The sequence below is a fragment of the Pinus tabuliformis genome, chromosome 3_2, assembly GCF_031772625.1.
Source record: "Pinus tabuliformis cultivar Carrire ecotype Pingquan chromosome 3_2, CPIR1, whole genome shotgun sequence".
Lineage (NCBI taxonomy): Eukaryota > Viridiplantae > Streptophyta > Pinopsida > Pinales > Pinaceae > Pinus > Pinus tabuliformis.
This window is the reverse complement of record NC_142302.1, coordinates 1,132,568,166-1,132,595,088: the sequence shown is the minus strand read 5'-3', so window position 1 is coordinate 1,132,595,088 and position 26,923 is coordinate 1,132,568,166. Positions and strand designations below refer to the sequence as shown.

Sequence of the window (26,923 nt, the reverse complement as noted above, 5' to 3'; positions counted from 1 at the left end):
AACGAAACAAACTTCACATACAAATGTTCAATGAAAAAGTTTTCGAAACAATGAGTTCTTCAAGCAAATAAAAACATGAAAAGAGAAGTTCATTTAGGTCAATGAAAAACCGACTTTACCAAACTCAAGGCCAACAATGTAATCTATGCCGGAAAGAGACGTTCAAGCTAGTAAACGAAACTTTTTCAAACTTGTGTAAAAATAGGTCAAAGTCGTAAAATGACCAAAAATCAAATGCAAGGAGTAAACACACCTACAACCGGACTTAGTGAGTCCACAAGCTACTGAATGGGTGACTAACTAGATGCCCTAGTGTCACTGGCCACTCAATGACTCAATCAATCGAATAGAAAGATGACAAGCCAACAATCAAGCAAAACCAAATGAAAGTAGCTTTCTAATCAGGGAGAAAACAATCAAAAAGGCTCACGGGGTCAAAAACACAAGAGTATAACACACTGGTCAAGATTTGGGTCAAGCCCTAGTCTTCACTTACAGGCATCGGCGCGACTGCCTAACTGACAACAAGCGCCAGAGGCTGGTTGGCGCGACTGTTGCTCAGCAATTCACGCTCGTCGGCGCCACTGTTAGTAGATTAAACGCACTGGCCAAGGTAACTAAGGAAAAATAAATAAATAAAAATTCAAACTAGGGACCAGATCTGCTACTATGAATTTTAGGCTCAAGCCAGTAAGTAGGAGAAAAGAAAAAGAACCAAATGGAAAATGTGAAACTAAAAAAGTTATCACGAAATCATGAAATCCAAAACAAACAAAAAGATGGGATCTCCCTAGCAGAGTCGCCAATTTGTGGTGAAGTAAAATTATAAGTGCAGACATGAACAAATTCCTCTAACCTGAGAACGGGTCTAGCCACAACAGATACATTCTATGAAAGATTTCCTTAGGTTAGAATCAATCAAGAAGACTTACCTCTTGGTTGCTTATCCTTCTTGATGATGTCCTCGCTCGCTCGCTCCAACAATCTCTTGCTTCCTTCTTCAAACTCCCGAAACAAGTAAACAACAACAACACACAAACATAATAATAGACAAATTGCAATTCAACCTACTTAATAAGTCAAGAAACATTAAGACATGAATATGTAATATTACAAAACATGTATGAAATCAATCGATAGTTGCATATATTAATATCAAAGAGAGATTACAATCATTCGTCTTGACGTTGCAGTCTTCCTCTGACAAGACCATGTTCCCACACACTTCTGCTAGCATTCCATGATGGCTTCAAACAACAATAGTTTTAAAGCTCTTCCCTTTAGGCTTCATTCCAAACCAAACACACTTCTCCCTCACACAACTAGATGGCTACAACTAGTAATAACTTGCTTGTCTAATCCAAAATAGTATACTCACACTCAGCCAAAACTATCAACTGTGATTATAACACTCACACACTAGTTTGTGCTTGGGAAGAAGGGAGGTTTATATAGGAAATATGGATGGAAGAAGGATCCTCTTCTCATGGGAGAAGGACTTATCCCTTGAGGTAATTCCATCATTATAGGGGAAAGGAGCCCAAACTTTCATCTTCGACCCCATCCAGCCAAACCATTTACCAAACTTCCATTACGAAGGTTCTAGAGCTGGAATTTTCGACTCTAATTTTAAAAACTCTCTATAACATGACCAACGCGATTAAAACACAGCTAAGTCACTCTGGTCGGCACAAGGAGTAGTGCTAATATCTGCACATCGACTCGGGGGAGACAAAGGCCATTAGCGCTAGTGTTGTAAACTGGGCAAAACAAAAGGAAAATGATCTGCTCATGAAGAGGGACATAATGGGAGTTTCTTCAGGAAGGAAAAGCATGCGAGGTTCACTGTAGAGGTCCTCTGTAACGACCAAAAGTCTTATACGCAACATAAATATTATATTAAAATACTTCGTAGACAAATACATCCATTGTAGGACAGTAAATGTAGATAGTATATTATATAAAAGAATTAATGTAGGATGAGTACAAATGACAATGAGGGTCCTGTATATATAGCTAGGTAAGTACCCTTTCACGAACAAGTATGTCTCTAAGACATGCCTTTTCATTATTAACTAACTAACCATTAGTTAATTTACTTATTATTTATTATTATATTTATATTATTATGATTATTATTTATTATCTATTTTTATTTATTTTTACATAATTTATGTTCATAACATTGCCTTCTCCTTCAAAAAGCTTTGTCCTCAAAGCTTGTTGAAGAAAGGCTTGATCTCTTTTCTGCTACGAATATCTTCTGCTTGATATCGTTTTCTGCTACGAATGCCTTCTTGTTTAGGAACAATCATCTTTGTCGATACAAGTTGATATGAGCCTTGGAGTGATATATAAAATTGTCTTACTAAGAATGGATCAGACCATCCTAGATTAACCTTCTGTGGAATCTTCTGATTACTGGAATTTTGTAACAAATTGTTATCAATAGACTGAATTGAGCTCACTTTAGTATTCTTTGTAACATAAGTTTGTTGTTTATGTTCTGAGTGATGCATATTTGTAGATTGATTAAGGTGTCTACTCTTGTGATTCGGATGTAGATAAGGAGTTTTTCTTGTTTGAACTTCCTTTAATGTTTTTATGACAGTTTCTTGATTGCCACCAGGCATTGTTGTTGTTGACTTAACTACTGAATCTTTATTTGGGGTGTCCTCTGTTTGAACGACAACATCTGAGTATGTTTTTACTTCAATAAGGTTTGGATTTGCCTGAACTACGAGATTAGTGGTCTTGATCTTTGTTTCTTCAGTTTGGACTGCTACATTTGGAGATTTTGATCCTTCCTTTGCGACAAGTTCTTTGAACCTATTCGTCAATGACTTCTTATCATCCTTAAGTGTTTTACTCTGCTTGAACAGATTTTGATTATGATTTTTGAGATGTAAGCATTCCTCATGCTTTGAGTCAACTTTATTTTGGCCTTCACGCTTCTCGTCTTTTAAACACTTGATTTGTTCTAGTAATGTTTGGTTAAGGCTCTTTAAACGTAATTTTTCTTCTTCTTGTTCTAATAAACGCTCATTAAGTTCCTTCTTTGATGTTTTAGCTTTCTTGACTTGTTCAAGTATCTTTTCTTGGTGATCTCTTAGGTGCGAAATTTCTTTGTCTCTGCTGCAGATGACTTCTTCAAGCTCTTTTTGCTTCTTTGATATAGTTTTTTCTTTATCTTGAAACATCAAATTTGAGATATCCTTAGGGTCTTCTAATGAATATTTTATTGATTTTGATTTACTTGTTATGTCTCGAAACATGACCATCTTCCCTTTATAACTTAAGAAAAGTTCCATAAGTCAAGCACAAACCAGAAATTCCATACAACACGGTGATTGATATCAATCAAGAGTCAACTTGCTTTGTGGGTAATACCAGGCATTCATTAACACGGAATTTGTTACACAAATCATCCTTAATCTCAACTCTCAATTTCTAGCTAAAGATGTCAACATAATAGGGCCATTTTCTCACCCTCCTATAACTACCCAATAGCAAATTCATCATCCTTTTAATTTATTCCTATTCTGTCAATCCTATCCAAACATTAGGCGCTCAGAGATATCCCTCCACCCACAACACAACATATGTCTCCTTGCTGACCAATAACCCAGCGCCACCCACCAAACAATCAACCTGCATAGAAATCCCCCTGAACTGACCGATGAATCCATTATAACAAGTCATTTTTAGAAACAAACAGTTGAGGCCTGCCTGCAAAAAGAACCGCTTCCGATTTGATGCGCTGCATCTTTACATGTCAAGGTCACCATGACTTTCAATTGGTCTTGGATGCAACTTTTGTACCAGTGGAATTTGAACTTGGATTGACATTATTCCACCACCCCATAGACTAGAAGATCTTAAATTGCGAATCCGTGAGATACTACTTTGATCCGCGAAAATCTTTCTTCCCGAAACACAGAAAAATCCGCTGGCATTGACTTGCAAAGAAGATTAGGTTTTCAGGTAAAGCTCCTTCTGAAACCTAACAAAAACGAATCTAGAGGGAAAAAAACAAAGCAGGTAAAGCTCCTTCTGAAACCTAACAAAAACGAATCTAGAGGGAAAAAAACAAAGCGCCGCTCCAGGATACCTGATCTAACACCTATATATAAATAATATAACGAGAACTCCGGTATAAAAACATATACCCTCCATTTCTACACAGCAAACTTGTTCTTATTATTGAAGATGCAACCCCTGTAATCTGTTTTATAAGTTTGATTTATTTTCAAATCAATTCACGCAATTAAAATACAAAAGGTCGGTTAGATCATAAAGTTAGAGCATAAGATTACCTTAGAGAAAAACTTAACACTGGAAGAATTGCCAACTATACCATGACTTGGGACAAGGAACATGTGCTGCTGCCGTTGTTGCTCTTCTCTCTACTGCTCATGCATAGCCTAGCATCTTTACCGATTTTCTCCTTTAAAGGAACAACTATTATTATTTTTTTCTCATTAACCTTCTAAAATTTTTGTTTCGTTTCCAAGCTTTATAGCCTCCATTCTTCGCTAAACGAGTTAAATCATACCAATTCTCGTGATCATTCGACGATCTCTCTTCTTTTTAGGGATTTTCCAACGTTGTCTCGTTTCCAAGCTTTATAGCCTCCATTCTTCGCTAAACCAGTTAAATCATACCAATTCTCGTGATCATTCGACGATCTCTCTTAGTTTTAGGGATTTTCCAACGGTACTTGCGTTTGAAGTAAGGGCATGCATGCAGCGCAGTAGCCAAATATCAAAACCTATCGGCCTACAAAACAACAACAGAAAACACGCTTCAAATCAACGGTTGAAAGTGCCTTGCCAGATCGAACTGACAAAGGTAAAAGTGTTGACGAAGAAGTTGATGCTTAATTAGGCCGATCGCCTAATTGAGGTAGGGTTGGGTCAGCGCTGACTTATGGCATGGCAATGACAAGGATAACCACATGGATGCCACTTGGTAAGTTGTATTTCCCACAATCGGCGTTATATGAATTAGTGGGGTTATATGAATTAATGAATATAATATAACTAAATGAGGTTAATATAATTTAATGAATATAATTGAATCAAGTAAATGTGTAATTTAATGAATATGTACCTCTCAAAGAAATCCTTTGACCTAAAACCCAACAAAGAAAACAAATGAAACTTAATAATCTTCGAAAATATTCATCCTTAACCCGGCTTTGACCTAAAACCCAACAAAGAAAACAAATGAAACTTAATAATCTTCGAAAATTTTCATCCTTAACCCGGCAAAAAATACACCGAACAAAGATGACGAGCAACACATAGAGATATTCATAAAAATAGCCAACCCAAAAACTTGAATAATCTCGATCCACTTATAATTCACAACACTCCAAACATTAAACCTAATCCATCAAAATTGTAAAATATACATTTCATGAATTAAAATATTAAAATTATACATTTTATAAATAAATAAAAAACACTACACATTCTGTTCTATAATAGAATTTATGGTAGACTAGAGTTCTCCATTTGAGAGGAAGGCGGAAGCTCACAAAAAACTACACACATCCACACCTTTCAAAATTAATTATATTAACCCATGGAGTACAGATCCTGAAACTCTTTTTTGCAAACTGGATGAAACAAGTTTGCAGAAAAAGCAGTTGCAGATGATGGAAGGATTCAACATGGTCTAATTTTTGTAGAAGTCATCATATGCAGCAACCTTTCAACTAGTTTGAAACTTTGAATACACACCCTAATAATGCTATTAACAGCAAAAAAGAGAGTGCTCCCTTACAATTGGTTGAGAAGGAAAAATACGATTCTTTATTAATATATAGCAATAAGTTTACATCGAAACCTTTTAAGCATTGCCATTTAGCTTAATCCCACTCAAAAACACATTACAAGGCACTCAAACTCAAGTTATACTAGCATCATCACAAAAAATTAGCTGAAAGTTCCTAGAAGATGCCATCATTCACCGTCTAATCTTCCATTGGCTCATCATCGTCTATTTCTTCAATTCTCATTTTCTTTACTGCCTGGGATGCATCAGCATTAAAATAGGCAGAATTCGGAATTTCTATCAAGATATCCGATTTTGCACCAGTGTTTTGGTTAACGATTCCCCCATTCCTGTCCACGCGATAAGATAATGTCTGCTGCTCAGGCACTGCATCAATGTATACTGTACTGTTCTCATCAATCTCCCCACTGATGAGCATCCGAGATAGCTGAGTGACAACTTTTCTTTCCAACCATCGTCGCAAGGGGCGAGCACCATAAACCTGCAGGTACCACGTTACCACGTTATCCATTTAGAGGTTTTAAATGAGAATCCCCAACTAGGTCTTGCATTTTACTCACTAATTTTGATCTAAATTGCCCGTAAAGCAAAAAGGCTAATAATGATCCTGCTTGCTTTACTAGTATTAACAACAATGCATTAATTTATATTAGTCGGCAAACGCACTAAAAACATCCCTTTACTATATACTTTGAACTAAGTTGGCCGAGTACGCAGAGACAGGCAGCACCCCATTTTTAAAGTTCAAGTGTGCAGGTAAAATGTTAAAATTTAAATAACAGAACTGAAATTTATATCGATGGGATCCATACAGAAGGAAGAAAATCATGTGAAAATTGGAAAATCCGAAACTGAATGTGAAAATTGAGAAAATTGAAAATCTCAGAAAGCAACACTGTAAACTGAAGAGTTCACAGCTCTTAAAGATCAACCGTTGGCCACCACCACCAACTGGCAGCAAAAATATCAGACAAAAATTACTCCCTGGACAGGTTCATGCAAAATATATGACAGACCATTGAAAATGCAAATAAGACATAAAATCTGATCATTGGACATGAAGGACTCCAGTTAGACCCTTCATAATGAAAATTCTAAGCATCAAATCAGACAATATAATAATTTCAGATTGTTTTAAAGTGAGGTACATCAAATTTGGTCAGAGGCACCTTCCCACTACCGAACACGATCTGTATCACCCGGGATGGGGAGACGTGTCTGGAATATGGATCAAGTCCCACGGAACACAGAGGAGCATCCCCTGGAAAGGGAAATGCAAAGACATGACTACTGGGGTCGGGAACACATCACCTGGCAAAACAGACTCTGAATAAGAAACTGAAACAAAGAGATTGTTTTACTTCCAGGATGATAGGCTTCCCGAAGAACAGTATACAAAGCTGAGTCCCCACTTTTTAAAATCATGGTAGGAGGGAACATCAAGATACACAGTTATAATTTTTTTTTATGTATGAATAATTAAAAATACCTGGAATTTATATCAATAGGATTCTTTCACTAATTATGTGAAAGTTTGTATGAAGAACATTATGTAAAAATCGAAATGAAGAGCGTCGAAATTGAAAATCGGAAAATCTGAAACCGAAAGCGAAAATTGAGAGAATTGAAAATCTGAGAAAATGAAATTGTAAACTGAAAAGTCCTGCTCTTTTAATATTCACTGTTGGCCACCACCATGACCAAAACTCTGCAAAACATCAAACTCCTAGAATAATTTTCCACACAGATTTATATGAGAGGGCATGGAAAATAGAAATCAGACCTTGAATAAAATCATTGTACATGAAGGACACCGAGCAAACATTATGAATGAAAAATACCAGGCATCAGAATAGAACATATAAATCGCAATTCTAGATTGTTTCAAAGGGAGGTAAGTCGAATTCAGTCAGGGAACCCTCCCACAACAGCTCCTACGATGTGGAGACATGTGTCCAAGGAGTGGGTCATGTCCCCTGCAATAGGGAAAGGGAGAAGCGACTCGTGAAGGAGATGCAGTGTCAAGTTTATTAGGGTAGGGGACACATCCCCTGGCAAGTTAGACTGAATAAAACAAGAAACAAAGTGATTACTTACAGGATCATAGGCTTCGTGAACAACAAGATCCAGAGCGGCATTTGTAACCCCTAAAGCAACACGTCTCTCTACAAGACGAATTGCTACATCTTTCATCTGTAGTCTAGCAACTTTCTTGAGCTCATCATGAGAAAGAGGATCAAATACAACTATCTCATCAAGTCTATTCAATAACTCTGGCCTGAAATGTCTTCTAACCTGCAACAATATTCAAAGCACCGCAGCCAACTTCGTGATAAAATTATATGAAAAAGATGCATACACAGAGTCCAGGAATGCGTGTTCATACTTCTTGCATGACATTCTCTCTTGGGTTTTTACTGTTGTGTGGCCAGACAATGCAGCAAGCAAGTGCTCTGCTCCAAGGTTGGATGTCATGATAATGACTCTGTTTGAGAAACTAACAGTGCGACCTTGTCCATCCGTAAGTCTACCATCATCAAGCATTTGAAGCAAAGTGTTGAAGACTGAAGTGTGTGCTTTCTCAACTTCATAAAAAAGAACAACACTATAGGGTCTTCTCCTTACTGCTTCTGTCAGTTGCCCCCCTTCTTCATAACCCACATAACTGCCATTACAACATCAAATCATTTTAGTACATTACAACAACAAATCGAGCAAAAATATAAATACAACTATACAAAAAAAGGCGTCTTGCTGTCAACCAATTGAGTGTCTGGCTATCAACTAATCTCAATTAGAAACATCTAGCTGTTCACATACCTAGGAGGAGCAGCCTTGCAACTGAATGTTGCTCCATATATTCAGACATATCAATACGGACCAGCTGATTTTCATCATCAAACAATTGAGCTGCAAGAGCCTTTGCAAGTTCCGTTTTGCCAACTCCAGAGGGCCCCAAGAATAGGAAAGATCCAGTCGGCTGTTGAGGTCTTTCAAGTCCAGCCCGCGATCTTAACACAGCTTCGGCAACCGCCTGAACCGCCTCATCTTGTCCAACAACTCTTTCATGCAACCTGTCTGCCAGACCTATCAGTCGCTCCTTTTCATTCTGACCAAGTCTTGTAACAGGGATACCAGTCCAGCGACTCACAACCTGCATTCATCACATAGTTATGTATCATGAACATCAGACACTATAGCTCTCATTGGTTTGCCAACATAAATTTTGTCAATCATATTCAATGGAAGGTATGTATAGATACTTTGTTCAACGTACCTCTGCAATCTGATCAGGTCCCACACTCTCCGTTAACATGAGATTTTTTCCCATGGCTTCTTTTCTAGACATTTCAGCCTTTGTTTCTTTAAGGGCCCTGTATAGTTTTGCAGCTTGTGCCATAGCCTTCCTACGTGACTGAAGCAAGAATGCGAGAAATTGCAGATTGCTTTCTCCCAAGCAATCTGCAATTTCTCACATTCTTGCTTCAGTCCCCGGATTTCATCTACTCTCTCTTTTTCTTTTTGGTATTTCATTTTCATCGGTTGCAACTTATCTCTCAAATCATCACGCTCCTTGTGAACCTATAAGAATCAGAAAAGAAAAGAAAATGAGTTATTTAAAGGTTATGATACTAACGGTTCTTACCGACCAACAATTTCAGCCAAGAAAATGCAATAAGGAACCTCAGCCAAACGAGCTTTACTGGCTTTGGCTTTATCTTTCTCCTTTTCAAGGGCAAACAATATATATTTGTGTGCTTGCAAAAGAGCTTACCGTGGTACATCCCCTCGAACAATTCTTTGTGTCAGCGCTTCCACCACAGCAGTCTTTCCAACACCAGGCTCTCCAATGAGCACAGGATTGTTCTTGGTCCTCATAGACAAAATTATAACTACTCTCTGAATTTCTTCATCTCTACCAATGACAGGATCAAGCTTCCCAGCATCTTCAACCAAATCGCGGCCATATGTTTTCAAGGCCTGAAAATTAGTATCACCAGAGGCAGTATCTGAGCTTCTCCACTTCAGATTTCACTTTCTCTATCCTCACACCTGCCTCTGTAAAGCAATCTGAAACCTGGGAGTTCTTTTAGCACTCCAAGAATAAGATGATCTACTGCCAAATGAGTGTCCCCCTTGCTCTTTTGTAAATACCGAGCACGGTTGATGCTAGAACCCTAGAACCCTAGAACCCATGGTTGATATTAAAACTTCAAAGCTAGAACGCTAGAACCCATGGTTGATATTAAAACTTCAAAGCTAGAACCCTAGAACCGGTGTTGTCATACATTTGGAGGAATGGCATGGATGATAGCGTGATCAAAATCCCAAATCGCACTTCCTAAGTTCAACAAATTATAAATATTGTGCAACGAGGCGACAAAAAACATATTGAAGATATCAGACTCCGCCCTTAAACCTCATATTACGTTTTCCACCAGAAAACCTCCTCCAAATATATATAGATATATATATTTTAATTTAATTATTAAATATAATTTTATTTTATTTTATGTTATATTTTATTTAAAAACATGTAACTTTTAAAAATTATATTATATATAAATGTGTGATAATTATTTTAAATTTAAGAATTTAGATTTATGTAATTTATATTAAGTTTTTGAAACATATTTTCAGTGATAATTACATTAAAATTTATTTGTCCACTTAGAATCATTAGTGCTGTTTATTGTAACAACAAGATAATGAGAACACTTTTAATTGTTTTTTATTCAAGATAGAAATAAAATATTAAAAATATTCAATTAATTTTTTATTTTCAGTTTTTATTTATGATAGACATAAAATATTAAAACATTTAATTTCTTTTTTTTTTTTTAAGTTTTTGCTCATGATAGAATTAAAATATTAAAGAATTTTAATTAAATAGACCATATTAGTTTTAGTGTACGTTCTTCATTATTATCATCATTATTATTTTGATTTTTTTGTAATTTCTTTATCAAAATCAAATATGTATTATAATAATGAACGAGTGTTTAATAATACATATATTTTTAATTTCTATTGATATATTACAAAATTACCAAGGTCATGACTTGTTCTCTGTTTTTTTGCTTACTCCTTGGAAACTAGACTAAAGATAGAATAATTGTTTATCAAATTGTTGTAGCGACTACAACAACCCCCCAAATTTTGACATTCTAAAAATTTGGATCCTCATATCTTGAAATCCTCATAAGGTGCATTCCAATGGTTATCCTAAGCCTATATGTCCTTAAGATTCTCCTAAGTCTTCATATTCATCTAAAATTGCCCAAAAGACCTTATTGCATATTTTAGCGCTTAGTCACATCATAAATGAAGATTAGATTTGTAATAATTGCATTATGTCGCAGACTAAATTTGTGTCATCGCAATTTCATGTGCAAAAATGTGATTGAGTGAGTCCTCTTGCAAAAAACCTTGCGATATTGTAAACTATTTTCTCGAAGATGTGCCTAGCAACTCAATCTGCAATAATTGGATTTTACTATACCAACTTACCTTTAATCATTGATTTTTCCACAATAACCTTGACTTACCCAGACATGTGTTTGATATTATACAAAGGGGTTCCTCCCCCCAACTCATTATTCTCTGGTTGTTTGCTCTAACACGCAAGTACTCAGCACAAAGAGGCTCCTCATATTGTGGTCTACCTCTGGAGTCTACGATAGCGACCAAAGTTGGGACCGAGGTTAGTATCGCACTTTTCTCATGTAATCTGTGATTGCATATTTTTCATATTTTTTGTTTGAGTTACCCTTTCGTTCTACCTTCCCGATGCGATGTCTCCCTCAGGCCTCTAATAATGTATAAATACCATTAGCCTCTACACCTAGTGTAGCACCACAAACCATCTCGCTCTCCCACAATGGAGGGAACTCCCTCAACTTACCCTGCAAACCTTTTTGGTGTAACACCCTCCTCCCACATCTACCCAAGTAACCGACCAACCAGAGTAAACATGTGATGAGAAGTTACTATGATATGATTTGACTCCCTATGTGTCATATAAGGAAGTGGAATCAACATAAACACACCATACAGGCCTTCCACATCAATGACAGAACTCCTAGGAGCCATCCCAACCACTCAGGTAACCAACCCTAGGGTCCCACTGATTTTTATACCATTAAACCCCCAGACGCTCCCTTGATATGGACAAGCATGCATCCAAGCATGGTATGCATGTGTCTGGGGACTTTTCTCCTTAGACCTGTGCCTGCGACTCCAAGATTTGTGCCACTTTTTTAGGCAGAGAGCCCAGGTCACTGCCCAAAACTCAATGACAAGTTCAGAAATGAATTATCACAACGAAACAATGATAAATTTGCAAAAACATTGACTAATACTATATTGGCCCCCTACTAGCCATGACAGGCATTTCGTCAAACATATCACAAATATGCAAGCTACAGGTCTTAACAACAGAACTGAGCATAGGAGTGTCATACTTATCTGAGATTCGTTATAAGGCATTTTTTCCTTATCACATTAGGTACATTACCATCTATTAGGCCATAGATACATTGTTCATTCAATTACAAGTAAAAACATGATGAGACCCCTACATAGTCGCAATCATAATACATGTTCATAACTAGCATAATAACAACAGAAATACCAAAGAAACAACAACCATATAACCCACATATAAACCAATATAATACTCATGAATTAACAAGGAGAAATAACCTCATATTAATGATGCAAAAGCCAATCCTGTATGGGACTACCACGTTCCACCCGACCGTAGATTAGCTGAGCCAAGTCTCTCTTCAGCCAATCACCCTAGTGTCATATTCAAGCATGAATGTGGGATCTCATAAAACACATCAATCAAAACCATCTAGGGCTTCCAAAGGCCAAACCACCTCAACCCTCAATCAATGATTCCACCTCACGGTCGAACATCACTAGCCATCACCAGATTGGTCTCTACCCAAGCTGTCTAGGGCTCTAGAGCATTTGTTCCAACCCGGCTTCCAAGACTAGTAACTCTACCAACAGGTGTCGCCAAGCTCCAAAGCGTTTGTCCAACCAAGGCTCCACGACAAGTAACTCAACCCACAGCTTCTATCGGGATCCAAAGCGTTTGTCCAGCCAAGGCTCCAGGACTAGTAACTCAACCCACCAAGGGCTCTAGAGTGTTTATCCAACCAAGGCTCAGGGACTAATACCTCAACCCAAGTTGTTACAGGGCTTTTAGAGCGTTTTTCAAACCAAGGCTCTAGGATTAGTAACTCAACCCAAGTTGTTATAGGGCTTCCTGAGCATTTTTCCAACCAAGGTTCCAGGAAATAATAACTCAACCCACAACATGAGGAATATGAGAGCAAACCAGAAAACAAAAATAAAACCCACAACACCATGACTATCCAGGAAATGGCAAGGCTAGGCAAAACCATTGTCAATCCGGGAAATCCTCCATGACAATGACAGATCATAACCAAGAAACCACATGCATGTGCCATGCATGAAAAAGCTAACAAGGAATCATACATGTAACTTGATACCTGCAAGCAAAACCCACTGTAGTTGTTGATATCGATATCCTCTTGCGCTTTTTTGCTTTTCCTTTGCCTTCTTGCTCCAAATTCCAAGTATGCCATACTCTTCCAAGAGTGCTTCAAGAAAAATTTAAGTGTCCAAGAGTATGAGAGAGAGAGAAAGAACAGAAGAGAGCTCCACCAAAACCTGTCAAGAACTTCCAACTTATCCTCAGAAGCCTTTTTATCAATGAGGCCTCTATTTTCTTCAATTTCCATGATTTTCCTTCAATTTCCTCCTCACATGCAACATGTGACCTTTCACCTTCTTTTTCTCCTAATTTCTTTTATTTTCATAAATAAAATGCCAATAGATGCCTCATGCCTTTCCAAAGCCTTTTCCATTTCCTTTGCCAATTTTCTTAGCCATAATAAATCAAAGTGACACCCCACTAGGATGTTTTTTCCCACCATTCAGCTTGGAATATGTGTCCCATGACCATGGTCTTATATTTTTATATTTACATGGATTTTTAACCAGGGTTGTTGCAGAACCCTTCCCCTTGGGGGAACACCCTCCTCGGTGTTTGATGACACCTATAACCAACAAGACCGATGAAAACAAAACATACTGCCCATTTAGCTTTATAACATAACTCATTGCGGTATTTACATGACCATCTGCTAAAACATGACATACCATTTATTGGAGCTTTATAACACAACTAACTACGATATTTACAATAAAAACCACATATACACACATACACATTTGCTTCACCCAACAAATTTTCATATTGTCTATGGAGCTTTATAAATCCAACTCGATACAGTATTTACAATAATAAACACATATACACATATGCACATTTTCTCAACCAACAAATAAAAGGATATGGTGCCTGCATCCACAACAAGGGAATCTAGAGGCTCACACCTCCACCCTCAAAGTAATACTTGGATTCAACTCCTTCCCAGGAAGTTCAAAATCCACGGCAAGGTTAAATCTGTATCCAATGTCCAGCATTATAATCCTGCACCACTTGTCATCTCAATGAACAGTTACTGCCTCATTGTTCCAAGGCACACTCCCAATGTGCATTTGATTCCATATGGCAATGTTAATGACCAAAACAAATATATCCCTGAACTTCCCTTCTCTGCTACACAGTCCGTCGAGCAATCCAACCACCCCCTTCCGTGTAGTCACACACCTTCCAAGTTCCGCCGGCACCCCCATCTCAGGCAATTCATCCCTCGACAAAGTTTCGTCGCATTGGAAGGTCCAAAAACCAAGGCATATTCCTGCCTTAAAACCATCCTACCAATCATAGAATGCTCATGGCAATCAATGGACACTATTGGGTACCAGTGTCCCACAATGACCCTGCTCATAAATGCTTTACTAGCATACTATTGCTTATTCCAATTCCTTTTTATGTCATTGCTAATGCTTACTGTCAATTTCGACCACTCAACCGGGCATTTCATGCTTTCATGTACCAAGCACATAATTTCCATTAATGGCAAATAAATTGAAATAACTTCAAATCATACCTCATTGGTGGTCTGTCAAAAAGGTATACTTGAAATTTTGTTTGTTTCCTGTCACAACAAGTCAAACTAGCATCTTTGACCAAATTATCATGTATAAACATCTCACATTAGGTTAGCTCAAAACACAACCATCATAGATCAAAATCATAAATCACATGTAACCATCATAAACGAGAATCATAGATCACATGTAATCATCATAGATCGTAATCATAAATCACATGCTTTATAAAACTAAAATAAAAATATTGATACTTATCATTTAATCAATCCTTAGCTTCTACCTTTGTCCTTATTTCATATGCACATCGGATCGTTTGCCACACCCGACAAACACCCAGTGCCTTCGGGCCTCAACCATGTGCACATACACATAGTATGCATCACACACATACAACCACACATGACATACAACACTAGGCAATACATGCACCTACACCTGACATACCACACAAACAACTACACCCAATGTACAACACAACATAATACATACTCCTACATCCAGTGTACACCACCACACAATACATACACCTACACCTGATGTACAACACAATACATATACATACACAAAGTACAACACAATGAATACACATGTCACGATGTTGGCTTAAGGGGGCTTGGACCCAGGTTCAGAGTTAGTTGTGCTAACCAACAAAACCCTACACTACCAACCCTTTCGGCAACAACCCGCGTAGCACAGACTGCAGTCTCACCTGAGACAGTATTGGGGGATGCCAAAACTATGTTTTTGCATCTAAATGACTATTTCATGTGTTTCTGTTACTCCTAGGGCTTTATTCTAATCTTCGCAAACCCTAACCCTTAAAACCTGAAAAATACAGTAATTTACAATTAACAGATCAAAACTCTGTGCTCACTGTTCTAAACATTCATAACATCAAGTAATTAAACAGATCTACCGCTTTCATGCATTTATTAAGTACTTCTCAGGATAGTTGCAGTAAATAGAGCGAATCATACAGTAAATTTAGAAGTAAAGTATAACGCACAAATACATAGATAATGCTTCAAAATAGCCTTTATTATGCACAAATCTTCAATTACACACTCTTTCTACCATGTGCACATAGCTGCAGGGGCCCACCACTCAGCTGTGGACTTGCCAAGGTCTCCACGCACACAACTGTAGGAGCCTTCCCCTTTGCCTAAGTACAGACTTCTCTTACTTAGATCATTCATTGCTTGATTAACTTACTTCATATGACTCTCTATGACTCCTTTTTATACCATCTTCTATTACAATATCATGGTCTACGAACCATGTGCGGGTCATAAAACAAAGTAACTTCTAACAAACTAAGGGGCTTTGACCTTCCTAAAGCCCCTTTCACTCCTAATGACCTTCACGCTCCGCTCCTCAAAATGCGGAGATTTTACAATAATAACAAAATTGTTTACAAAATTGACCCAAGGGGACCCTATCCCAACAAAATTATAATGGACGGTAACTCTTGGTAAACATATTTATTTATGTGAGGTAACGAATGTCCCAATGAACTCTTAAATTTTTGCATATGGTGTTCCAACTCTTTAATTCTCATGGGTATGCTACTTTAACATTTTCACCATGATTATTAAACTAAATTTTTTTTAACTTGGATTTTTTTTGTCTCCTTTTACTCAATTAATTAAATTAAGTGAATTAGCCAATTACTTATATATAGAGTTTTAATTTTTAAATATACATACCACACACACCCACACATATACATTTTTAATAGATCGAATATATAGTTGAATTTGAGGTTGAAGTTTGCATAGCCATTTTATTCAGCTTGGAATTTAAGTTCAACTTTTTTAGCAGGTTAAAATTGCATTTAGAGATCGATATACAACTAGTGATGATATAATATGTGCCTAGGATCCAATATAGTTGGATATGGCACCCATCTTGCCATAATGTTAAAATGGGAACTACGTTGAGAGAAGTTGCACTGAGAGGATATGAATCCAAGTTTAAATTATGTACATTATCCATTAGAATTAAATCCAGTTGGAAGACAAGAGATGAATCAAGCCAGATCATGGTCATGTGGCTTTTCTATCTTTCATTTTTTCCCCTATCCACACTATTTTCCCCTTCTTTTCCCACCCCTTTCTCTTCCTTTGTACATTTCACCTCACCATGTCTTGAAAAAGACTCAGATATTTTAGAGGTGCAAGGGGTCATGGAGATCCTAGAAGTTCTCAAGCTTGTTTTATAGGTCACACCTAAGCCAAATGATACCAACTATAGACTTCTCTAGAAGTGCAACATGAAATTCAAGATACAAAGAAAGAGGTCATTGATGATATAGAGAACCTCTTTGTTTCATGTATCATCACAACAATCTCGGACAGAGTGCCTAACATGGGAAACAATTGTGCTCACGAAAACCAAAACCTGCACATCATTCACTTATATTGGCTCATTAGGTAACCCTTGGGAAAGACATTGTTTGAATGTAATGAGAGCAGGAACTAGCTACTCCTTAGCATGGAAGAGCTACAATTTCTCTACCAGGATATAGATGAAAGGATGGCGCACATGGATAATGCAATATTCCAATGTAGGGAGTTACCTCCCTCGTGCAATCCTAAGCATTCATCACCTATGGATAAACCTTAGTGCTACTTCGAGTACAACTAAGTCTCATAGAAAAGTTTTAATTTTTGTTATATATTAGCCATATATTTCTATAGGTTTTCGTTACTTTCTTCATGATTGATAAGCCTCATTTTTTTATACATGTCATTTGCTATGTTAAGGTTAATCTGTTAGTTTTGAGACTTCTGAATCAAATTCTATGGTTCTTCCTTTCATTTGGTTTTATCGAGAATTTGAGTTGTTGTTAGCAATATAAAAGCTTCTCTTGCTAATATACAGTTTATGAATTTACCAAAAAAAAATACATGAGTGTTTGGTATTGTAGATGGGCGAAGAATATATGTATATGTATATGTATATGTATATCTATATCTATATCTATATATATATATATATATATATATATCTATATATATATATATATATATATATATATATATATCTATATATATATATATATATATATATATATATATATAGAGATATCTATATATATATATATATATATATATATATATATATAGAGAGAGAGAGAGAGAGAGAGAGAGGGTCCTCTCGACCCTTCCTCTTCTTCTCCCTCTTCTTCTCCCTCTCTATCTTCTCCTTTTTCTCTTCCTCTTCCCTACTCATCTTTTTCTACCTCTACCTCTCCACTTTTCATTTTCCTTTTTCTCTTATCCCTTACGCCCTATCTTTTCCGTCTTTTTTTTCTTATGTCTCCCCCTCATCCTCTCTCCCCTTGTTAGCATGTTCTAATCCTATTTTTCTTTCCCTATTCTTTTTCTTCCAATCATATTTTTCCTACACTCCCACTCTTTCTCTTATCCCCACCCCCCCTCCCTTTCTTCCTTTTTCTTTTATCCTATATTCTCTTTCCCTTCTTCCTCATTTTTTCCCCAGTCCTCCTTATTGTTTTTTCTTTTCACCCACACCTACCCAAAAAAACCACTCCCTTCTTTTTATTCTTCTTCTTCCTCCTCACCCTCTTCCTTTCTCTCCCTTTCCTACTTTTCCTCCCCTAAAATTATGGTTTAAGGAGTGTTGTTTTATGTGGTGGATTAAGGTTTCATCTTAAAATCATTGAAACTCCCTAGGTATGCTTGTAGACATTTATTTTGTTTTTGTACTACTCCATAACCAATTTAAAAAGTGTTGGAACCAAGATCACTACTGAGAGGGGAGGTAGGGGGTGTGAATCAGTAGCGATAACAATTACACAAATTTACCATTCTTTCTCCAATATATTAATCCATTCATTTCCTAACATGTAAGCATTAGATATGAAACATACAACTTCAATTGTATCAACACATGAGAGCCATAATCATACTACTAACATGCATAATGAAACATATAGTAGGAAAGATAAATAAGCTTGTCCATGATCCTTGTATGCTTACATCTACTAACATGTACACATATGTGTATGTATATATGCTAATACTGCATCATGAGCAAAATCATCATGTGGAATATATAAGTATGTAAAGGATGGGTTATCGTATTAGTATGAGATTGGTTTCAATGCTTTAGGATGCTGCACGCATTTATGTGATAATTTAGTCTCTTAATTAATCTAAATGCCATGATTGTTTGTAATGTTAATTAATGGAGTGCTTGGGGATTCGAGGGGCTAATTTCCTTAAGATTAATCTACAGGGTTGTATATTAAAATATATACAATGGCTAGGAATAGTATGTGGGTTGAATGCCCAAAACTTTGATGTTATATATATATATATATATATATATATAGGGACGCTAACCTGTAGTAAGGGTGCAATTTGATATATGTGTAGATGTATACATGTATGACAGGTGTGGTGAAGTAAAATTATAAGTGCAGACACGAATGAATTCCTCTAGCCCGATAATGGGTCTAGCCACAACAGACATTCTATGGAAGATTTCCTTAGGTTAGAATCAATCAAGAGGGCCTACCTCTTGGTCACTTATCCTGCTTGATGATGTCCTCGCTTGCTCGCTCCAACAATCTCTCGCTTCCTTCTTCAAACTCCTGAAACAAGTAAACAACAACAACGCACAAACATAATAATAGACAAATTGCAATTCAACCTACTTAACAATTTAAAAAACATTAAGACATGAATATGTAATATTACAAAACATGTAGGAAATCAATCTATAGTTGCATATATTAATATCAAAGAGGGATTACAACCATTCGTCTTGACGTTGTAGTCTTCCTCTGACAAGATCAGGTTCCCACACACTTCTGCTAGCATTCCACGATGGCTTCAAACAACAATAGTTTTAAAGATCTTCCCTTTAGGCTTCACTCCAAACCAAACACACTTCTCTCTCACACAACTAGATGTCTACAACTAGTAATAGCTTGCTTTTCTAATCCAAAATAGTATACTCACACTTAGTGAAAACTATCAACTTTGACTATAACATTCACACACTAGTTTTTGCTTGGGAAGAAGGGAGGTTTATATAGGAAATATGAATGGGGGATGGATCCTCTTCTCATGGGAGAATGACTTATCCCTTGAGGTAGTTCCATCATTATAGGAGAAAGGAACCAAAATAGTCATCCTCAACCCCATCCGGCCAAACCATTTATCAGACTTCTGTTACGAAGCTTCTAGAGCTGGAAGGTTCAATTCTAATTTTAAAAACTTTCCATAACAGGGCTGGCACGACTGAAACACAGCTCAGTCACTCTGGTCAGTGCGAGGAGTAGTGCTAATCTCTGCACATCGGTGCGAGGGAGACAAAGGCCATTAGCGTCAATCTTGTAAATTGGGAAAAACAAAATGGAAGTGATCTGCTCATGAAGATGGACATAATGGGAGTTTCTTCATGAAGGCAAAGCATGTTGGGTTCAATGTAGAGGTCCTCTAGGATCAAGGAATGGCGAGTACAGGGATAGTAACAAAATGCTATGTAATAGATGGCCCCTAAATCGTGAAGGCCGAGTTGGAGTGAGGGATGAAATGCTTTATAAATCAGTGCGGGGAACCAGTCTGCCACTGGAAACCCTGCAAGAAAGTACAAATACATATACATAAACTGAGATGTCTGTCAAATGATACATGAATCATGGCATAGACGCAACCATCCAGAGAATGATCATGTAAATGGATCCAGGTATGGGCGTAGCCATCCGTCAAAGAGGATCATAATTAAACCAAGGTATTTTCGCAACCATACAATAATGAGAAGGATCACGTATGATAACTCATGGTCTGGTCGCATCCAACCATCTGAAAGAGGCATGCATATCGTCATAACCATGTCCCACCACTTCGCAACCTAGACTTTTTGTGATCTGAGTCTAGGGTCTTGCGTGCCAAAACGTCTCGATCAAAATACAGATCCTAGCATGCGAATAGAAGTGTTGACGTCGAATATGCTAAAAAGTCGCTTGATTACCAGTCAATGATGTAAACTATTAACAAGCACGAGAGAAGCCACCAATAATGACAATGGTCCTCAAGGTACTATTAGCACAATTCACGGAATGTGAATACAGGGATTGAAGTCGAACACACGTGAAATCACTCGATTGACAACCAATGATGTGAACTTGTCATCGAGTGCGTAGAACTCGCCATTAGGGCATGCAAGCTTTAAGGTACTAGAAGGGAGTCTCTCGGTCAACTTCCCAGATAATGAGTTGAAGTTGACAAAAAGCAACTGTGTTGAAGGAGGGCTAAAATGAATCCCACATCATCGACGTAAGACAAGAGGATGCAAAATGATTTTGGATGATACAGAGAATCAGAGGTAAGTGTAATTACAGAAGGACAACTCTTGAACATATCGGCAACACAACTGGAAGTTTGGCAGATTTTGGATTAATAGGATCAGAGGTGATGATGATGTGGCAGAGATCAAATGGAAGACAAAAATGAACAGCCCAAACCCAGGAAGGTCAATGATGAAAAGGAGGATGTCCCAACCCGGCACGAAGAAAAGAGTGTCATGTTCAAGAGTGAATTGTCGACACTATTGATAGATTTCCAAATCTCTCCCCCCCCGGCCCCCATTTCTAGCGAGTACCCCAATTATTTTTTAATCACAAGCTTGAAGGGAATATCATATGCTTGCATTGTAAGTTCATCCTTCGGACGAATCCAACCTAGTAAGTTTAACGATCCCTAGGAAGGAGAAGCTCATGTTTGTTATGGTGACGAATCCGATGTCGCTTAATAGTTTAACGAGTTCGACAAAGGTGTAACTCGGTATCTTTTTCATGTTTAGAGAGTCTGAAAAGACATGTAAAAGAAAACTCCACACAGTCCCTTTTCGTACATTTGTGTCTCTCAAGCCCGAAAAGGTAGAAAACAATACTTGAGAGAATTGGTTGACCATTTCAGTCAAGGAGTACCTTTTTCATAAATAGTGCCTCCCAGCCCGAAAAAGGGGTAAACTTATATTGGGTGCACGACATTTCAGATCCATTAATGATTTTGAAATGACAAGGGCTCGACCATGTTTTCGCTTTTAAAGGGTTAGAAAAGAGCTGAAAGCGGACCCCCCATTTTTATTCTCTTTAACGAGTCAAAAAGGGAAAAAAATACTCGGCAATTTTTTCATATGAGTTTAACGAGTCGAGAAAAGAGTTGAAATGTGACTCATCCTCATCGTCGAACATCCATGACTTGTTGCTTCCCAAGTAAGGTAAAGCGTATTATTGAGTCCTTGAGGTAAAATAGGTCAAAAATATTTACAAAACCTAATATTTTCATGAAAAAATGAATAAAAAGGGGAAAAATAAATATATTTTTACCATTTACCATTTTACCTTTACAGTAAAGACTTTTAACCCTCTTTTGCCCTAGTTGTCTGGAGCAGATTGTAGGATATCTAAGAGGTCAATGGACAAGCCGTCAGTTCCAGATAACAACCGAAGCCCTGAGCTCCATTTTCATGCCATTCATTTATGTTTTTAGCCATTTTTTTTGGATTTTTAGGGAGGTTTTTTGAGAAATTTTTTCGCCCTTGGTCGACGCAATTTCTGGGCATGGGATCGCGCCAGCCGAGGGTGATTTGCACAACCATCCGCGCCGATTGGTACAACCATTTTTAAAAAGGCGCACTGGTGCCATGGATAGGGAAAAACCATTTTTCCTCAAAAATTGACCGTTTAAACTTGAATTTGATATGCCAATGATGATTATTGACTTAAATTAATGGCTTTTGTAGGAGAGAAATCGTTGAAAATGGTGGATTGGAAGGAAAGAGAACATGAAGATGTTGACACCCAGGCATTAAATGATCCAAATTGCCTCGAGGCTTTGAGGGCTTGTGGGCTTCTCAAATTCTTCCTTACACCAGGGATGCGGGCTGAACCCGAGTTGCTTCGATACTTGATAAGCCTTTGGGACATTAATCGCGAGATTTTTGTCATTGCGGAATAGGAGCTGGAGTTGACAACTTCAGATATCTACTTCATCATTGGGTTGTCTCGCAAAGGTGAGCCATTGAAATTGTATGGGTCACGTCTGATCAGGGAAAGCATATCTTCCCTGCTTGTTGAACACTGTCTTGAGTCCTTGAAATCCAAGAGTGGGAAGATAGAGATTTCCAGTGTGCGATATTTGACACTGAGGGTGCTTCTGTTGACTATCAACAGAGTGGCGGGGTCCCAGGCGGAACATGAGACTAAAAATTTGAAGTTCCTTTATGCTATTGACTGCACATCTCCTACGATCTTCAACTGGGCAGAGGCCATGAAGATGAACATCAAGCGCTAGTTGTCCAAGGCCAAGGTGGGGAATTTGAAGCAATTTAGCTTCGGATAAGTACTTGTGACCTTTTTCCTGGAACGAGTGCTACTGTTCCAATATCAGTTGACTGAGGTTGATCCTCCTGCGCCATGCGATCCATGGATGGCCTGCTAGAGTCATTTGATACCTAGGATCACTAGGGGTCAACATATGTCATACCGACCTGCATTCTTCTCATGGCTACAACAACAGAATATTGTCGTGGAGGATTGGATGTACAACGACACTGATTTCTGTGGAGATCTAGACATGCCCTTAACGGATGGAGAGGACTTCAATGACGAAGGTAAAAAATCAAAATTTTGAGATTTTAAGATTTTTTAATTATTTTTGGTATATGCATGCTTACAACATTTCTCTTGTTTATGCAGATGTCGGGCCAAAGCGGCCAACTGAGATGTCCCCGATAGCCAGGCGCGTCCCCTGTCCTATTGATGTTGTTTCCCCTTATCAGGAAGGGAGCGACAATGAGGAACCTCGAGGGCTTAACTCATGGTATCCCAGAGTATGCTTAGATAGGAGACATGCCTCGTCGGTACCAGAGGCATACAATGGGAGTCTCAGATCGGATCTGCTGACTGCTTAGTCATGTTGCACGAGTTGTGTCATGCTACCATGACCATGCTGAGTAGTTCCTAGGTCCAGTACTTACATATTTTTTGAGGCCTACATGCCACAGATGTACGAGGTCTGCGAGCCGCTGATGTTATTACAGGCACACATATTATTTTTTGGGGTTCTGATGTATCAAACATTCTCACATACACACACACATATATATATGTTGTATTTTCCTATCTATTATGGTACAAATGGTTTGTCTTATCTTTTAAATGTTTCATAAATGTCTATCCAACACGTAATTAGCTAATACATTTGTCAATGTATTCATGCATCTAGGAATACGATGATATGTAATATAATCAAAATGTCTTTCCAATAGACGGATATGGAGATACATTCGTAATATGTGAGGGTTCCTGACAGAATATTGCCCGTTGAGTTGAAGGATGATAAGCTGTGAATCCAGGTTGACAACCAATTCCCTGATGCCCAGAGTGATGGCTTCCAGCAACAGTTCGATGACCGCACTGTATTAAACAATGTTGTTGGTTGTATGACCAAAGAAGATACCTTGAAGGTCAATCAACTCACTGTTAGGGTCATAGATAGCCCATGTCGCGGATGATAGGTTCCGAGTACTACGGCAAGCACCATCGGCGAAACCAATGTGAGGAGTTGTAGACATTTGCAAGGCAAGAAAAGCATAGTAAACAAGAAATTTGTTTGAAGACTATCAGACAAAACCACGTTGTACAAAAATGAATCACATACTAATGTACATAAGTAACCATGCAAGATGACCTAAGCATAGTACTTTTTTAGGTAGGAGTCCATGCTGGAACTCGGGTAATCAATCAACACAGATGAACACCAGAGTTTTACCGTTGCCATGATGAGTAAGCATCGACTCAACCAAATAATAGAGTAGAACTCGTATAAGGCTTTGCCCCCATGCTCCCTGGGCAAGGATGGGTTACGAGTCAGAGGACAATCGGTGAAAACTCGGGGAGGGTGAAAAATCTCGAGTCCATGAAGGGATAGAGGTGCCATCAATTGAAAGATCTCGATTATGTCATGATAAACTGATACATAAACACACAACAAAGAAGAGGACTCTTTGAGAGCGGTAGACATGACCGCTAGGTGAGGCAGGAACGAGGAGCAATTATGAGTATCGATCCATGGTGGTTCCTCGAGCGACATGATTTCCATGAAACCTTCATCAGTGAGGAAGGTCTAGGCTAAGGGATTAGATGATTCTAAAGTGCCAAGCCAGGGGGATTGAGAATACATATCGAGAGAGGTCTTCGAAATATGGGAATCAGAGGATGCAGAGGTCGAAGCCAAAATAATTTCTATGTAATTGACTTCGGCGGGACTAAGCAGCATAACCTCACCCCAAGTATCAACAAGATCTGGTGCAGGTATGACCCAGGGATCAACTTTGACTGAGATCATGTTGACAAAGGCAACATGAGGAGGTAGAAGTGGAAAAATTCCCATTACTGTAGAATATTTGAAGAGACCCGCCCCCACACTCTCATAGGGAGCACCAGAGTGCTTGACGTACAGAACATTGCCATCTGAGGAGGAAGAGGCAAATAAAGACAACTGAGCAAAAGTGACAATCTTCCCTTGATGGGGAAAATGGATTACACAAAACAAAGAGGAGGCCACAACATGCATGCCATGAGCCCAACTTCGGCCGAGTAGAATATTATAATTGAGATTGGTGTCAACAATCTCTACTTCGACTTGCATTGTCTTGCCTTCTAGGGTTATGACAAGGTTAGGTAAGACACCGAAGGGTCACGAATCACGCCCATTGAAAGCTTCCAAAGTGTTCGGAGACTGGTTCAGTGCAGGGGAACCAATAGCCTTCCAACATGCAGTTGACATGATGCAGGTGGAAGCACCTTCATCGATGACAGTGCAGTGGATGGTATTCTAATTAATGATTACCCGAATAAGAAAGGTAATCTGATGAGGGAGCTGTGGAACATGATTCTCCAGATCGAAACATATCAAATTAGAATCGATGGGATCGATGCCCCCGATAGCTGACAACAAATATTTTCTTTGCGATGGGCAGCTTTGGAGTACCTCGAGAGTCGACATGGCTGAAGGGACCTAAGACAAATCCTCAACAATATTGTAGTGTTGAGTGGCTCAGGCATTGGGATTATACGAGGATTTCTGCATCACACCTCGAGAGGGTGGTTGCGTCGCGGAATCAGGGTTAGGGCGCTCAATTTTCAGAGGGCTAGAACTCGGGATAGAATAAGAAGGTGGTGTGGTTTTTTTTTTCTTTCCCAGCTGTCGGAGCTAGAGTTTGATAATATTTCGATTGAGTGGCCACATTAATAGGCGTGCACATCATGAACACTTGAGATCCAAAGGAAGCAGATCGGGGTTGGTCTGGCATTTGGTTCTGCTGAGACAAAAATGGTTCTTTAAGGACAACAGGGGTCCCTTTGAGAAGGCGACTAACTTCAGATCCTCAAGGAAAATCCTTAGTGTAGTGATCCTCCTGGCAAATGAGGCAAGGATGCTTTGGTTTCTGTTGCAACGATTCGCTAGCAGACGATTTGGGAGGACCTTGTCTTGGGGCATCAGCTTTAGCATTGCCTTTGTCTTTCTTCTTTCCTTCCGAGGATTTGTCCGCTGCAGTAGACTAGATAACGTGGACCTCTGAGGTTTTACCAGGGCCAAATGGATTCTGAGGTGAACTATTAGGAGCAGCATTCGAGGCCGACTTTTGTTTGGAAGAAGTTTTAGCACGGGTCTGGGATATTGAACCAATAACTCCATCGACGGGAGGAACAACTACCGACTTTGATGCTGTAGGATCAGATGATGGTCGTGGAGCATTAGGTAATAATGCGTATAAAGTGCTAGACTGAGAGTAAACCAGATCCAAGTACTGGGCACAAGCGATGGATTTTTCTTCACTGACACATCCACCCATAGTTATATTGCAATTGGGGCTATGAATGATTTTGTAAACCATTCAGTGAGCAACTAATCAACTATCTCGAATTTGATCCGGCGACGTCTACGTCTCCATTCACCCTTATGATCAGAGATGTGCGTCACAGTGTCTTTCTTAAGCGATGTGAGCAAATAGGTGC

The 26,923-nt window shown here is 38.4% G+C and overlaps 1 pseudogene across 1 annotated transcript; it reads right to left on the bottom strand.

The window, feature by feature from the left end:
- Nucleotides 1-5,796: 5,796 nt before the first annotated feature.
- Nucleotides 5,797-23,319, bottom strand: LOC149184683 (chaperone protein ClpB1-like; annotated as a pseudogene). Its single transcript, XR_016256824.1, has 10 exons — nt 23,248-23,319; nt 14,516-14,622; nt 14,239-14,335; nt 9,578-9,980; nt 9,449-9,528; nt 9,080-9,264; nt 8,619-8,956; nt 8,189-8,467; nt 7,900-8,097; nt 5,797-6,283 (listed from the first exon to the last, which is right to left on the bottom strand). The product of XR_016256824.1 is annotated as a chaperone protein ClpB1-like (transcript).
- Nucleotides 23,320-26,923: the final 3,604 nt, after the last annotated feature.